At 41.7% G+C, this 16,761-nt stretch overlaps 1 long non-coding RNA gene and 1 other non-coding gene across 3 annotated transcripts in view; both read right to left on the reverse strand.

Moving 5' to 3' along the window:
- Positions 1-7,151: 7,151 nt before the first annotated feature.
- Positions 7,152-16,761, reverse strand: part of LOC132832716 (uncharacterized) — a 30,086-nt gene continuing 20,476 nt past the window's right edge. For both annotated transcript variants that reach the window (XR_009646972.1, XR_009646973.1), the window contains exons 4-5: positions 15,794-15,840; positions 7,152-8,766 (exon numbers count right to left, since the gene is read on the reverse strand). This is a non-coding gene — a long non-coding RNA (uncharacterized LOC132832716). The remainder of the gene's footprint in view (positions 8,767-15,793; positions 15,841-16,761) is intronic.
- trnae-cuc (transfer RNA glutamic acid (anticodon CUC)) lies at positions 15,577-15,648 on the reverse strand. The gene has a single exon. It is a non-coding gene; the product is annotated as a tRNA-Glu (tRNA).

Consider the following 16,761-nt stretch of genomic DNA (forward strand, 5'->3'; position numbering starts at 1 on the left):
CCTCCTGGTTCTCACCGGGTAGGGGGAGGCTTTTACCCATCCCCACAGAGGGATCGTCCTTTCCTTCCTGGGCAGTGCTGCCCTCCTTTCTCCCCACGGCACTCTGTCTCTTCCTCTGATGACGAACCTTCTTGCGCCCATCCTCACCATCGGAAGAGCTGCATGCGTCTTCAACTTGTAGGTGTCGCTTCCCCCTTCGCTGGGCAATCTACTTGTAACAGATGCCTCAGATTAGTAGAAGTGACAATCACACATTCCTTGTGAAGACCGAGTCCCAGCTTCTTCTTAAGTATACCCTCCATTGTGTTGTGTGCCATTACACCATGAATGAGAGGGATTTCAAACAGAGCAAATCAAGACTGAGTTTCCTTAAGATGCAATAAGCCATCAGCAGCAGAACTGCATTTAACCACAATGTACAGTCTTATAGTATGGGTTATCTCCCATTAGCAATACTGCAAGCCAGTAGGCCAACTCTCATTTAATGTACAGTATGAGGCAATATGCCCAGAGCAGCACAAAGTATCCCCAAAAGTGAGCTGACAGTCTGCTGAAAGTACAACATAAGGCAATTGCCATGAGAAGCAGCTCCAGTAGCCTTTGAAAGAGAGAGCTAAGTGATCTCACAACCAAGAGATCAGGTCTACTCTTTGAGTCCTGGCACATCCAGTCATGAATGGTGGTGGCCATGTAACAAACTCACTGGAGGAGGAGGATCCACGAATATCTCCATCCACACTGACAGGGGAGCCCAACATATCAATGCTGAAGCTCTTGTAACCACGTTCATTGAAAGGTGACAAGTGTAAAATCCATCTAAGTCTCCCTTTGAGGTCCCCAGCATCATATTTGCCAACCTTCTGCCAATTTAATTCAGTAATGTATAATAATATCAGAGATGAAAATAAGGTCTGAACTTAATAAAGCATAAGGACTACCAGTTACTAAGACCAGGCAAAGAAATCTGTTTTCCCAAAGTCTTTTTTTTATTCCCAGTTCAAAAAGTTGTGTTTCCATGAAATAATGAAATGCTAAATGAGGTAAATTTCAGTTGGTGATCTGGATTGCCAACAGATGCTGTCAGACTTGCTGAGTTTTTTTAAAAACAGTTATGGTTTTGGTACATATTAAAGTTCTTAGCTTTCTTTTAAACCATTCACTTTGTGCTTATTTACAAGTGGCCAGCCTATGGCTTGAATTGCATTCGAACTTCACTTCCATCTCCTATTTAAAGGCTGCCAGCTTGTGTGACCTACACTCCATTTTAGTGCAGATAGAGAGGCAGGTGCTTTTCATAGTTGGGAGCACTGAGCAGTCAATGAGTTGGACATGTTGCTGTGCTGCACCATGTCATCTTAACGTCACATCTGCAATACGTACCAACAGTTTATGCAGAGAACACAGCGTGTGCTTCAGCCAATTAGCTGTGTTTGAAAGACAAAGGGAAGGAATTAATAATGGATTTAAGGAGACATCAGTCAGTCAAAGATTACCACCACAATCAGTTAATGCACTCATAGGAACAACTGGGACCCACAGTACAGCCTCAGAGTGAATGGATTTTGTTTCAAACTCAGATGAGAAGGAATTTCTTCAGCTAAAGGGTGGTGAATATCTTGTGCAGAATGCTGTGGAAGTTAAGTTGTTGAGTGTATTTGAGACAGAGATACAAATCCTGTTGATTAGTAACGGGATGAAGGGTTACAGAGCGAAGACAGGAGGATGGGCTTGAGAAGCATATTAGCAATGACAAACGGTAGAGCAGACTTGGTGGGCTGAAAGGCATAATTTTGCTCCTTTAACTTATGGTCAGTCTGGTAAATGTGCCACAATTAGTTCTGCAGGTCAAGTAGAAGCAATGCAGGCATTGCAGATATGTTTTCAGTAAAAAATTAACTGCACAATAAAGATTAGTGTTCGTACTGTTAACAGTCCTTTCATTAACTCTCCATAATCAATGGTCAATCACCAAGAACTATCTGGTTTCCTAATTGGCCAACTGGGAGAATTATTTGTTGAAGGTATAGGTCACAAATCTCCCTCGTTCTAGCAAATTTGTAATGACCTTTGCTACTTCACCCTCAGCTTGTTGAGAGAAACCATACTGCCTTTGATATTTTGTGTCTGAACCTTCAACAATTATTTCCCCTAACATTTTACCACACTCTTGCATATGCATTACGAATACATCTGCATGCTTCGTAATAAGCTCTTGTACAATTAAATCATTGGACATCTTTGTAGGTTTGAGTCAAAATTCCCTAAATGTATGGATCCTGTCTGTACAGATTCTTGTGCATATCTCTATTGGCATCTCATTTACATCAGCCATCTGCCAGATGTTACAAATCACTGGATCAAAAGACAAAATACACCTGCGGATAAAATTAGAATCCAAAATACTGTTTGGGGAACATATGACCACATGATAACAAAATAAAGTACCCAACGTAAACTCAATCCAGACCATTCAAAGTCCCTCTTTTAAATATTCGGTAAACCCACTCAAAACAATTGTCCCATTCTTTTGCCAAAACAAACAAATAACTCTGGGTGTTTTAAGGGTAGTACAGGAACCCTATTGCATCCGCTAGGAATTCAGTGGGATATCCTCCTACTTCGACTTCTGCTATGGGTCTCCATACACTGTCCTATCTGGCATTACACATTCATACAGAGAGGCCTGGCACTTTCTCGCTCTCACATCGAAGAACAGTGGATAAAGAGCAGAGGACTGCTTCCCTTACTGGAACCTGTCGCACTGGTCCCTTTGGTGGCAGATCTCTGTATCGCTGTTCTGATTCTTGTCCTCGTCCCTCCTCTCGTGTTGTGCCTGTAGATGTTCTACAATCCTGAGCGAAGTAATCTAGTCAGCCACAATTATAACACTGCACCAGAGGTCTAGTGTCCCCTTGTGATTGTCCTCCACCTCAACCCACAGGCACTGTAGATGGGGGTGCAAAACCCCAAAGATTAACATCACCACAAAAATTAACACCACCGCCTCTTCCTTTACCTCCTTCAGTTCTTCACACTGGACCAGCATTAGGATGTTTAATATGAAATATGTTCCCATTCTTACTCCTTTTGCCTTTACTTGCCTTTTGAACTTCCTTCTCCCAAGCTCAAACCGGATGCCTTACTATCTGTACATTATTATGTGTAACATCTGCAGGCTCTCAATTCTCACAGGCCTTATTACCCCTTCTGAAGCGTGTGTTACTTTTTTCTTCTTTTTTCTTTTTGTTTCTCTTAATACCTGAGTGGTACAGTGACAAGCAGTGCCCTTCACATCAAAGGGGAGAAGCGTGTGTTACTGAAGTTTCTGAAGCAATTAGAAAGATCACATCCAGTCAACCTCCAAACTCTAGGATGTAGCCCATCAGAGCCAGGAGATTTATCAATTTTAAGACCTTTTAGCTTTTCTAGCACTTTCTCTTTTGTAATGGCAACCAAACTCAGCTCAGCCCCCTGACTCCCTTTAATTGTTGGGATATTACTCATGTCTTCCACTGTGAAGACTGACACAAAGTACTTGTTAAGTTCTCCTGCTATTTCCTTATCTCCCATCACTAGGCTTCCAGCATCAGTTTGAAGTGGCCCAATGTCTACTTTTGCCTGTTGTTTGTTTCTTATGTATTGAAAGAACTTTTACAATCATTTCTAATATTACTGGCTTGCCTACCTTCATATTTGATCCTGTCCTTCCTTATTTCTCTCTTTGTTATCCTCTGTTTGTTTTTGTAGCCTTCCCAATCTTCTGATTCCCCAGAACTTTATAGGATCTCTCTTTTTCTTTAGTACATTTCCTGACTTCCTTTGTCAGCCATGGCTGTCTAATCCCTCCCCGGATAATCTTTCTTTTCTTGGGGATGAACCTCTGTACAGTGTCCTCAATTATACCCACAAACTCCTGCCATTTTTGCTCTACTGTCTTCCCCACTAGGCTCTGCTTCCAGTCTATTTTCGTCAGTTCCTCTGTCATCCCCACATAATTATCTTTATTTAACTGTAACACCATCATTCCATTTTGCCTTCTCGCTTTCAAACTGCAGACCGAACTCTACCATATTATGATGGCTGCATCCTAAGTGTTCCCTTACTTTCAGACTTTTTATAAACTCTAGTTCATTACAGCTGCCAGAAATGGTGGACACTGGTACAATTACATTTAAAAGGCATCTAGATGGGTATTTGAATAGAAAGGGTTTAGCGACATATGGGCCAAGTGCTGGTGAATGGGACTAGATTAGGATATCTGATCAGCATGGATGAGTTGGACTGAAGGGACGTGCTGTATCTTTGTACGACTCTCAAATCTGACCTGTGGGTCCCAGAATCCAGTCTAATTTAGTGAAGTGCTTCTGGGATATAGGCAAGGTCGTGTTACTTTTGCAATTGTAATTACTTATGCAAGATGAATGAACTCACACCAGTGTGTAATTGTTTCAGCCAAGAGCTGAGTCAACAAGAATGAAAACTATGTGAAGGAAATATATAATTGTTTTTGTATTAGCTAAAATGTGCATACAAGAATGAAATGTGCCTGCAAACAATGGTAGATGTTACAGACAAATAGATAAGGTACTGTGAGGGGAGGGGGTTAAGCTAGGTATGCCTGTACAAACAGTAGTTATAAGCATCTATTGCCCATTTCTGCAAAAACAAGAACAAACCGAAATCAAGAAGTCATGAGGTCATAAGGTCATAACAAGTAAGGGAAACAGATGGTAGTGAAGGAGGATATACCTAACAATGGATCACAGCAGGAGGCGGTCAACATGGCCTTGTGAGGCCAGAAATAAACATTTGTCACGGACAAGGCCGGATGAGTTCAGAGATGAACAGCCAGGTTTAGATTAGAAACAGATGTAAACAGGGGATTTTTTTTTAAGATTAAGGATTCTATAAAATGGTAACTCCTATTCTTTTTAAAGGTCACGACTGCCTTACTATCAGTTTCCAACTGATCTCTTTTATCCTTACATAAAAGTGATTTATGGAGGGGCAGTTGAAGTTTCAGTTCAACATTAGATTGTAGTAAAAAATCCTATGGTTAATAGCTGTGGCCTTGGATTCAGCCATTGTTCATGCATAAGAAGTTTTTTTTTAACTTGAACAGACAAATTCTTTTAAGGCAGCTCCGATTATTTCATGACCTGTAGCACTGTAACTGAGCAATGATCGGTCAGGACTACGTAAGAAAATTAATTCTGGATTTAAATTAAGAGACTAAAACTGGGACCTGTATGCATTTTACATTTTAAATATTGAATACTGAATAAATGAATGTATACTATAAAAATATATTTACAAGTTTGGAACAGGCTCTAAAGTTAGTCAAGCATAAATTGATGAATTGGTATTTGAAGTTATGAGGAGCAAGAAATATTGCAATATTTCTTTAAAAAAGATTCTCAAGGTCTAAATAAAACATCGGGTGATGAAGAATGGCCATTAGGTGGCCCTAAGGCTGTTCAGTTGGTTAAATCGGGTCAGCAATTGATCTGGCAACGTAACATGAGAAGTGAAAACAAAAGGCACAAATAATGATAAGCCACGGTTGATGAGATAATAAAAAAAGGGCAAAACTAAAAGGAGAAAGAAACCGGAATGGTCAGGGAAGAGATGTTAAGGGGTCTGGTGGATAGGAACAAGGATCGAAGTGGAAATCCCCACTGGCGGGATGTTATTACTGTGAAAGGACGGGTCACTTTATGAGAGAGTGTCCAGATTTGAAAAAGGAAGTAAAGACAGTACCATTATGAACCTTGATGAAAATAGGGGTGTCAGGAGTTCCTGACCCCGGGGATCCACCAGGAACCCTTGACAAATTTAAAGGTGGGACTTTATAAAGAGGATGTAGTTTTGCTTGTTGATACAGGGGCAGCAAGGTCATCCTTAAAATTTAAGACCAAGGCAGTGGGAATGAAAGAGTTAATTGGATTATGATGACAGTTTTGTGATGAGAGGCACAAAGGATCAGTTTTGCGCTCATGACAAAATACTGCCACCAAAAAGGGACTGAATTAACTGCAAATGGTGTTATGAAATCTGTTGAGGTTCTTAAAAATGAAAATGCTCGAGCAAAACAATTACAGAAACAGAATGAGAAGTCACAAGTGACTGGTAAACAAACAGAACTACGCAATTACAGTTTTAAAAATGTTTTAGTCATTTGTTGCGTTTCCACCCTGAATTACAGATAATGATTTTTATATTTATATAATATATAATTAATATATAATAAATCGATTGTGATAGCCTGAATCTATTAATTGGCAGGATCCGTTCACACATTCTCAGTGACCTGTCATATTGATTCATGGTTAATTTAAAACATGACTGCATTAATTCATTGTTAATTAAAGAATGGAAAGCTACATTACTGGCTGATGAGGTAACGAAAGAAGCAGCCCTGAATCTACAGGAAGCGGTGGTTTATTCCCTAATACCTACTGTCCCAAGTCCTCGGGAAGCTTCTATCTCTCGCCACTACCAAGCCCAGAAACTAAAGATTTGTTCTTAAAGAAGTATATACTGGGCTTGTCCTCCTCTTTGTCTTTCCTCCCGAAACAGAGTTTATTGGCACAGACTCTGCCCTGCTGTTCATCCCATCCAGCCGGGAAATTGGGTCTTAGTAAAATCATGGACAGGGACGAAATTGCAACCAGACTGGGAAGGGCCATACCAGGCTCTTTGGACCCCTGAAATAGCGATAAGAATGGCAGAAAAAGGCTGGACTCACTACAGTGGACATCGCACCCACTTGCAAGTGTGAAATAAATGACACTACTGATTCAGATCTTGTCTCAGACTGAAATTATTGAAGTGAATGAGCTTTGTTTTCCACACTCTGGTCAATCCACCTCTATCCTCAGAGATCTGTTTCAATCCTGGACGTCATGTGTAGCAGCGGTCCTCATAATGCAGGCTCAGGCTGTATGTTTGAGAAGATAAAGGTTTGTAGGTTCGACTTTGAAGTAATTTAGGGTCACCTCTTATCGAAGCCTCTCAAGGAGCATAAGATGATGTTAACCGAATGGTATACTTAAGCCTTTTCTCCAAGTGCTCTTCCTTTGTGTTAGAGAGAAAAGACACAGAATTGACTTGGAATTTAATTAAACTCTCCTTTATTTAACACTTCAGGTATCAATATAAAACATATCTTTGCAGCAACATTTACTTCTTATCTCTAACAACTTCAATTTTAATTCCATTTAACTTCATTTTAACATAATTTACATTTAATTCTAACCCGTAATGTAACTCTATAAATTTGGCTTGAAACATGTACCGCCCCAACTCGAATGATGTTGGCGTAGACCTTGCCTTGCTGTGAAGGCAACTTCAGGGCACATATGTCACAAATGTGAGTCTTGAATCCTCTCTGAGGAAGTAAATTCTTTGTACTGCTAACTTTATCCCAGAATGTGCTTTCTCTTCCAGAAACTTCTCTGACACTCAGCCAGTGAATTGACTGAAACCTGATCACAATGATCCCATACAATGGAGTTCACTGAGACACAAATCCCAAACGTTTATATTAAGTTGCAAGTAGTCACATACCCATGCTCCATATAAGGTAGTAGTGGTGCCAGTGTGTCTAGCTATTTATCAAGCAGTCTTTTGACAGTTTCATTCATGTAACTTCAAGCCACTTACTCTCAGGCATGGCTAATTGCTGTCAATTCCTGTTCAAATTTGCCCTTGCCCTTCAAGAGTTTATTCCAGAGATATTGCTGCTTCTTTCTGCACCGAACAGTTTATCCTTGTTGATTCTTTCAATCATGAACAATTATTACAGCTCTGAAGTTTATAATATCACAACCCTGCAACATTGCATCTATCTCAGTGTACATCTCGGTGCATCGGTAGCATGCCTGCAAACATAATGATCCATCATTGCATCTATATCTGGGTGTAAGTGAGGACCGCAGATGTTGGAGATCAGAGCTGAAAATGTATTGCTGGAATCAGATTCCTGAAGAAGGGCTCATGCCTGAAACGTCAATTCTCCTGCTCCTTGGGTGCTGCCTGGTCTGCTGCGCTTTTCCAGCAACACATTTTCAGCTCTACATCTTGGTGTGTCCATTATTCTGTCCATTAGTGAGTGTGAGCATGTGTGTGAAATTCATTCATCAATGTATGTACACATCCATCTCTATCCATCAGTTTATACACGTGAAATGTGAACAACATACTTGGGTCATGTTAAAAAGAATGACATTCAAATTAACTTCCTCACAGCAGGAATGAAGGTCAGATGATTAAGTAAAACCCTGACACCAAATTCAAACAATAAGCTGACCTTCCAGCTGCAGATGTTCTTATTGTGAATCATGATTCGACTGGTCTAGTCAGCTCATGTGGTTTGAGTGTCTGATGAATAAATGGTCTTTCTGAAGCATTTTGGGGTCAACTATAAGCATTGCAAAGTCTGCACAAAAGCCACTGCGAAACAGTGCAAGACTGCATGCTGTATTTGGAAATGCATTGTTCAAGACTAGAAAGCGTGAGAGCAAACATCAGTTTTGAAGATGTCTCTATCTGTGAAGCTAGTCACATTGCTGCTGCTTTTTGCAAATGCCATCTGCAAAGTCTGGTTTGAAACATCAGGATCCCAATTCTTGTTGAATCCATGGAAGCACAATGCTACTTAATGAACAAGACACAAATCCATCCATCTGTAAATTACTGGGTGGGTTCAGAGATCAAAACCTCGCTTACTGAGTCATGAAGAAGGTAGAACGGTGACATCAGAAGCTGAGAAAATAAAAAGAAAAGGTGAAGTATTCAATATCCCATTGACAAGTAAACAAATCTGAAGATTTGAGAGAAGACACAAATTGCATCTTAGCTAGAGTCAAGAACCTACTGCGCTGTATTGTTCTATGTTCTATACAGTCTCAGGATACAAGCCTATCCCTTGAGAATTGAACTGAGGAGAAATTTTTTCACTGATGAATATTAATCTTCGGAATTTTCACACCCAGAGCACTCATTGAGTATACGAAAGATGGGGATCGATACATTCTGAGATGGAACAACAGCAGTTAGAAGACATTCAGCTTAATTTTATGTTGATTCTTTGTGAAGCAATTCAGTTAGTCTCAGTTACTGCCCTTTAGCACCATAACCTTGCAATCCTATTGATTGCAAGTGGGCATCCAATTTTATTTCGAAATTGCTGATTATTTCTGTTTCCATCTCCCGAGTAAGGAGTGAGTGTGAAGTTATTACACCCATTGTGCAAAAAATGTCTTCTCAACTCCCCTGTATCTCTTCGGCAAAACTTTAAACTCATGGCCCTGTCTTCCACCTAGAATCATAGAAACCCAGTTGGCCCAAGCCCACACTACCCCTCTGAACAGCATCCCATCCAGACCCACCCTCCCTACCTTATCCTGCAATCCGGCACTTCCCATCGCTTCTCCATCCAGTCGGAAAATCCCTGGACATTGTGGGCAATTTAGCATGGCCAATCAACCTAACTGCACGTTTGGACTGTAGGAGGAAACTGGACGCTGCTGAGATAACCCACACAGACACAGGGAGAATGTGCAAACTCCAAAAAGACAGACTCCTGAGGCTGAAATAGAATGCTGATCCCCGGTGTTGTGAGGTAGCAGTACTAAGCACTGAGCCATCCTAGTCATTGTCCTTGTATACTGAATCTGATTCTATTATAATCTTAAAAATCACAAACACCAGGTTATAGTCCAACAGGTTTAATTGGAAGCACACGAGCTTTCGGAGCGTCGCTCCTTCATCAGGTGATAGTGGAGGGCTCGATCCTAACACAGAATTTATAGCAAAAATTTACAGTGTGATGTAACTGAAATTATACATTGAAAAATATCTTGATTGTCTGTTGAGTCTTTCATCTGTTTGGATACCATGATAGTTTCACTGCTTTCATGTGTAACTCACAAAACCTTTTTTTAAAAAAGTTGCATTTTCAGGTTAGCTGTAATGATGGGTGATAGCTAGACAATATGTTGAAGGTGTTATTCTGTCTATGCCACGGTGTTTAGATTGATTCTAATCTAAAAAGTGAGATAACAATTTTACACGAATTGATGCAGTTTTTGAGCTCAGAGTTTTCCATGAATTCATGCAGCTTTTGAAGTACAATGTAACTCTGCAAGTACAAATTCACCCCACAAAATATATGTGCATGTGGGTCTTTGCGTGTGTCTGTCTGTCTGTCTGGATTGGGGCTTGTGAGTGTGAGAGAGAGTGCGAGAGAGTGAGTGAGTGAGTGAGTGCGTGTGTGTGTGTGGTGAGTGTAGAGTGTCTTAAGTCTGTGACGGGGTGCATGTGTGAGTGTGGGAGTGTGTGCACGTGTTTGGGGTGGGGGGTTGTGAGTGTCTGTGAGAGAGTGTGTATGTGTGTGTACGAGTGTAGAGTGGTCTAAGTCTGAGAGATGCATGTGAGTGTGGGTGTCTGTAAGGGTGTGTCGGGGTGTCTGGTGCGTGTCTGTGTATATGTGTGTCCGTGTATATAGGAGTGTGTGTGTGTGTGTGTGTCCGTGTATATAGGAGTGTGTGTGTGTGTGTGTGTCCGTGTATATAGGAGTGTGTGTGTGTGTGTGTGTGTGTGTGTGTGTGTGTGTGTGTGTGTGTGTGTGTGCGCGCGCGCGCGCGCGATGGTGGTCACATGTAATGTGACATTAACCCAAAGTCCCGGCTGAGGCCCTCCCTATGGGCGTGGAACTTAGCTATCAGCCTCTGCTCGGCCACTTTTCGCTGCTGCCCGTCCCGAAGTCTGCCTTGGAGGATGGTCACCCGAAAGTCCAAGGTCGAATTTCCTGGACCACTGAAGTGTTCCCCAACTGGGAGGGAACATTCCTGTCTATTGATTGTTGTGCGGTGCCCATTCATCCGTTGTCGTACCCTTTGCTCGGTTTCCCCAATGTACCATGCCTCCGGACATCCTTGCCTGCAATGTATAAGATAGACAATGTTGGCTGAGTCACACAAGTACCTGCCATGTACAAGGTGGGAGGTGTCCCCACGCGTAATGGTGGTATCCATGTTCACACTCTGACACTCTTGCAGTGCCTACTGTGACAGGGTTGTATGTAGTTGTCCTGAGAGCCGGGCAGCTTGCTACGAACAATGATCTGTTTGAGGTTAGGCGGTTGTTTAAAGGTAAGTAGTGGAGGTGTGGGGCAGATCTTGGTGAGGTGCTCATCCTCATTGATAATGTGTTGCAGGTCACAAAGAACATGGCGTAGTTTTTCAGCTTCTGGGCAGGGCTGAACAACAAAGTGTACCCTGTCGGTTGCAGCAGTGTCAGTGTCCTGAGGAGGTAATTACGGTTCCTTGCTGTGGCACGTCGGAACTGGCAGTCGATGAGTTGGGCATTGTACCCTGTTCTTGTGAGGGCATCCCTTAGTATTTCCAGGTGCCTGTCACGTTCCTCCTCATTTAAGCAGATCCGGTGTATGGGTAGGGCTGGTCCATAGGGAATGGCTGTTTTAATATGTTTTGGGTGGAAGCTGGAGACGTGTAGCATTGTGAGGTTGTCTGTGGGTTTGCGGTAGAGTGTGGTGCTGAGGTGCCCATCCTTGATGGAGATGCATGTGTCCAAGAATGAGACAGATAGTCGAGAGTAGTCCATGGTGAGTTTGATGGTGGGATGAAACTTGTTAACGTCACTGTGTAGTTTTATAAGTGACTCCTCGCCATGGGTCCAGAGGAAGAAAATGTCGTCAATGTACCTGGTGTATAATGTCGGTTGGAGATCCTGCATAGAGAAGAAGTCTTGTTCGAACCAGTGCATAAAAATGTTGACATACTGGGGTGCCAATTTGGTCCCCATGGCTGTTCCATGTGTGTGGATGAAGAACTGGTTGTTAAAGATGAAGACATGATTGAGGATAAAGCTGATGAGTTGTGGGATGGTGTTCGGAGATTGGCAGTTGTGGTACTGAGGCTGCTGCCGTGATGCCATCATTGTGGGGGATACTGGTGTAGAGTGCGGAAACGTTCCATTGATGAGGTTTGACTGGTCCATGGGTGCTGAGTTTCTGTAAGAAAGCCGTAGTGTTGCGACAGAAGCTGGAGATCCCCTGTACAATAGGTTCCAAGATGCCTTCAACATTGCCGGAGAGATTCTCACACAGGGTCCATGCCTGACACAATGGGACGTCCTGGAGTGTTGGCTTTGTGTACCTTTGGAAGGCAGTAGAAGTCACCTACACGAGAAGTACGTGGGATGAGGGTGCGTAGGGAACTCTGAAGGACTAGATCCAAAGTCCTGATCAATATGTTCAATTTACGTGTGTGTTCTTTGGTCAGATCAGCTGGTAGTTGTCTGTAGAATTCCTGGTTGTTCAGTTATCGGTACACTTCCTTGCAGTAGTCTGTTCTATTCTGAATGATAATGGCTCCTCCTTTATCTGCTGGTTTGATGACAATGTTGTAATTGGTTTTGAGAGCCTGGATGGCATTGCGTTGTGAATGGGTGATGTTTTGCTCTACCTTGTGGGTATGGCTGATGAATCTGGCATTTATATATTTCCTGACAGTTTGAGCATACATGTCAAGCCCAGGGCAGCGGCCCTCCAGTGGGGTCCGAGTTGACACCTTCTTTGGTCGCTCCTCTACAGATCCCTGTGATGACTGTTCCGGTTCATCAGTGGGCTCATTGGATCACTGCCAGCACCTTGAAAGGATTTCCAGAGTCTCATTTGTCTGATGAACTCTGCCGTGTCAGGTGACCACTATTGCACTACACATACACACACACAGACACTCCTATACACACATATACATGGACACAGATATACACAGACACACATTCCCACAGTGTCACAGGGATCCTCTCAGAGACTTAGACCACTCTACAATCATGCGCACACATATACATTCTCTCTCACAGACACTCATAATCCCCCACCCCAGACTGTCGCACACACTCCCACATGCACCCCCTCACAGACTTAAAGACACTCTACGCACACACACGCACACATATATTTTGTGGGGTGAATTTGTATTTGCAGAGTTATATTGTACTTTGCTCAAAAACTGCATGAATTCTTGTGAAACTCTGTTATCTCACTTTTTAGATTAGAATCAATCTAAACATCATGGCATAGACAGAGAACTCAGGGGGATAACACCTTCAATATATTGTCTCGCTATCACCCATCGTTACAGTTAACCTGAGAATTCAACTTTTAAAACAAAGGTTTTGTGATTTACACATGAAAGAAGTGAAACTATCATGGTATTCAAACAGATGAAAGACTCAACAGACAATCACGGTATTTTTCAAATGTATAATTTCAGTTACATCACATTGTAAATTTTTGCTATAAATTCTGTGTCTTAGGACTGAGTCCTCCACTATCACCTGATGAAGGAGCGACGCTCCGAAAGCTTGTGTGCTTCCAATTCAACCTGTTGGACTCTGATCTGGTGTTGTGTGATTTTTTTTAAACTTTGTTCACCCCAGTCCAACACCAGCATCTCCAAATTATAACAATCTTGTGTACCTCTATCAAAGCTTCCATCAGTCTCCACTGTTCCAAAGAGAACTAGCTCAGCTTCTCGAATTTAAACTTATGGATAAAGTCTTTCATCTCTAGAACCATTCTTGCAAATCTCCTCTGCAATCTCAAGGTCCCTCAGTTTCTTCAAAGAATGGTGATCATTTATGGAAGCTATATTCCAGTTGTGACACATGAATTGGAGCAGGGGGTAGGCCATTCTGCCTATTATGGCTGCCCTGACACTCAACAAGATAGTGACTAATTCAACTGCAACTCAAATTCACATTCCTACTTACCAATGATAACATTTCACTCTATCATTTAGAGAGAATCCACCTACCTACATACCTCTGTCTTAAAAATATTCATGGACACTACTTCAAATTCAATTATTCTGCTATAACTACTTTACCAGAGTTCTAAAGACTGATGACCTTCAGAAAAAAAATGGTCTAATCTCTATTTTAAATGAGTGACCAATGCATGACACTGTAATCTTTTGCTATAAATTCTGTGCCTTACGGTCCTGCTTCACATCCACCTGATGAAGAAGCAGCACTTCGTAAGCAAGTGCCTCCAAATAAATCTGTTAGACTATAACCTGGTGTTTTGGGATTTTTAACTATATATATGACAACCAAATTTTCACATGCTTTGCTAACCACTCTGTTTAGCCTGCTTATGTCAAGATTCAATGCATATGCACTCTCAGATCTGTTATTCAGACTTTTATTTTTAAGATTCCCTACAGTGTGGAAACAGGCCATTCGGCCCAACAAGTCCACATCGACCCTCGAAAGAGTAACCCACCCAGACCCATTTCTCTCTGACTAATGCACCTAACACAATGGGCAATTTAGCACGGCTAATTCACCTGACCTGCATATCTTTGGCTATGGGAGGAAACTGGAGCACGTAAAGGAAACCCACGCAGACATGGGGAGAATGTGCAAACTCCATATGGACATTTGGCCAAGGCTGGAATCAAAGTCGGATCCCTGGCTCTGTGAGGCAGCAGTGCTAACCACTGAGCCACCATGCTGCCCCAATATACCCTGCATTCTGACTCAAAATTATGCCATTACATTTACATTTTCTCTCCATATCTGTTGTGCCAAGTGTGCCAACTCATACTTAGAGTCATACAGCACAGAAACAGGCCCTTCAATTCAACCAGTCCATTCCGAACATAATCCTGGTCCATATCCCCTTTTTATTCATGTACTTATCCAAATGTTTTTTAAATGTTGTAATTGTACCCACATCCACCACTTCCTCAGGAAGTTCATTCTACACGTGAAGCACCCTCTGTAAAGTACTGTATTTGTCACTCATGTCATTTTTAAATCTCTCTCCTCTCACCTTAAAAATGTGCCTCCTAGTCATGAAATCCCCCATCCTACGGAAAAGACAACTACCATTAACACTCTATTAAATTTCATTTGCCACTTGGCTAGCCATTAGCTCGTCTATGTCCTAATGCAGTTAGTTTGTATAATCATTACTGCTTTGATCGCTTCTCCAAGTTTTGCGTCAGTGGCAAATTTTTACATTTCAATCTACATTACCATATTCAAGTTATGTTTGTATGTCAAGAGAAGTGATAGTCGAGTTACTGATCTTTGGGGAGCACCACAATCATCCTCAAGTCTGAGAAATACTGAAAATAATTTTCTATCCAAGGTGACACTGACCTTCCTATTTCACAAGTCTAAATTTTGTTGGTACTTTTGAATGGTACCTTTCCAAGTGTTTCTTAAAATCCTCTTCACTCCTTTCCTTTTATCAAATTTACCTGTTATTTATAACATAGAACAGTACAGCACAGAACAGGCCCACAATGTTGTGCCGACCACTGGTCCTCATGTATGTACCCTCAAATTTCTGTGACCATATGCATGTCCAGCAGTCTCTTAAATATCCCCAATGACCTTGCTTCCACAACTGTTGCTGGCAACGCATTCCATGCTCTCACAACTCTCTGTGTAAAGAACCCGCCCCTGACATCCCCTCTAACCAACTTAAAACTATGACCCCTCGTTTTAGTCATTTCTGCCCTGGAAAGTTACTTCCCTGACCGGGAATCAAACCCGGGCCGCGGCGGTGAGAGCGCCGAATCCTAACCACTAGACCACCAGGGAGTCACCACTTTCACCTGAAAGTTGAATTGAAATGGTCAGTGATGATCTGTATTTTACTAATCTAGCTGGCTTTCTTTAATTAAGTCAAACCTCACCAAGTTCTTTTTACCTTTTTCAATAAATGTAATTGTGAAACAGGCTATACCTTCAGTCACTTACTGCAAGCTGCTATTTAGGTCACCATTGGTGAATCTGTAGAAACAAAATAAATATTAAGTAGAATGGGGAATAACCCATTATTAGAGAATGAGACCAAAGCAAGTGCGTTGGAATGGAGAGTATTTAATGAATACAGCAGATCAAGATATACAAACCAAATTTTGAAGCCTATAAACTTTTGAAAGGTGGTTTAAAAATAGAGTTTAAAATGTCAGTGATCATGATTTTAAAATATAAGAAACAACCATAATCTGATAATTCATTTCAAATTAAGCGTGGTGGGGTTTACTGAATGAACTAACAATACAAAAATACAACACAACGTTTGTGTAAACATTTGTAACTTGGGTGCTAGTTGTCATGGTTGTGGGTAGGTTCACCTCGACAGAGTCTTCATCAAGAATGGATAGCCCTGCAACTTCATCCGCAGATGCCTAATAGACAAACAACTTGACCAAGACATGCCACGACTTTACACACTAGCCATTCTACCTTATATAAAAAACACCTCGGAACTGACAGACAGCCTTCTTTGACCACTGGGATTCATAATAACTCATAAACCGACAAGACACACTCAGACAACTCACCAGGAAAGAAGACACGATACCCATCACGTGCAAGACTAAAGAAATTTATGAGATTCTATGAAAAGGCTGCACAAAACACAATATAGGACAAACAAACAGATAACTAGCAATCCACATCTGCGAACAGCAACTAGCCACTAAATGACATGACCAGCTGTTCCTAGTATCCATCTTTACCATGGATAGAAGCTTGGCTGTTTGGCAGGAAGCAGAGAATGGGGATAAAAGGGTTATTCTCAGGATGGGAGCCAGTGACAAGTGGTGTTCTTCAAGGGTCAGTGTTGGGACCACAACTTTTCACTGTATGCATGAACGACCTAGATAAAGGAACTGAGAGCATTCTGGCTAAGTTTGCAGACAATAC

This window comes from Hemiscyllium ocellatum, chromosome 35 (assembly GCF_020745735.1).
Source record: "Hemiscyllium ocellatum isolate sHemOce1 chromosome 35, sHemOce1.pat.X.cur, whole genome shotgun sequence".
In the NCBI taxonomy this organism is placed as follows: Eukaryota; Metazoa; Chordata; class Chondrichthyes; order Orectolobiformes; family Hemiscylliidae; genus Hemiscyllium; species Hemiscyllium ocellatum.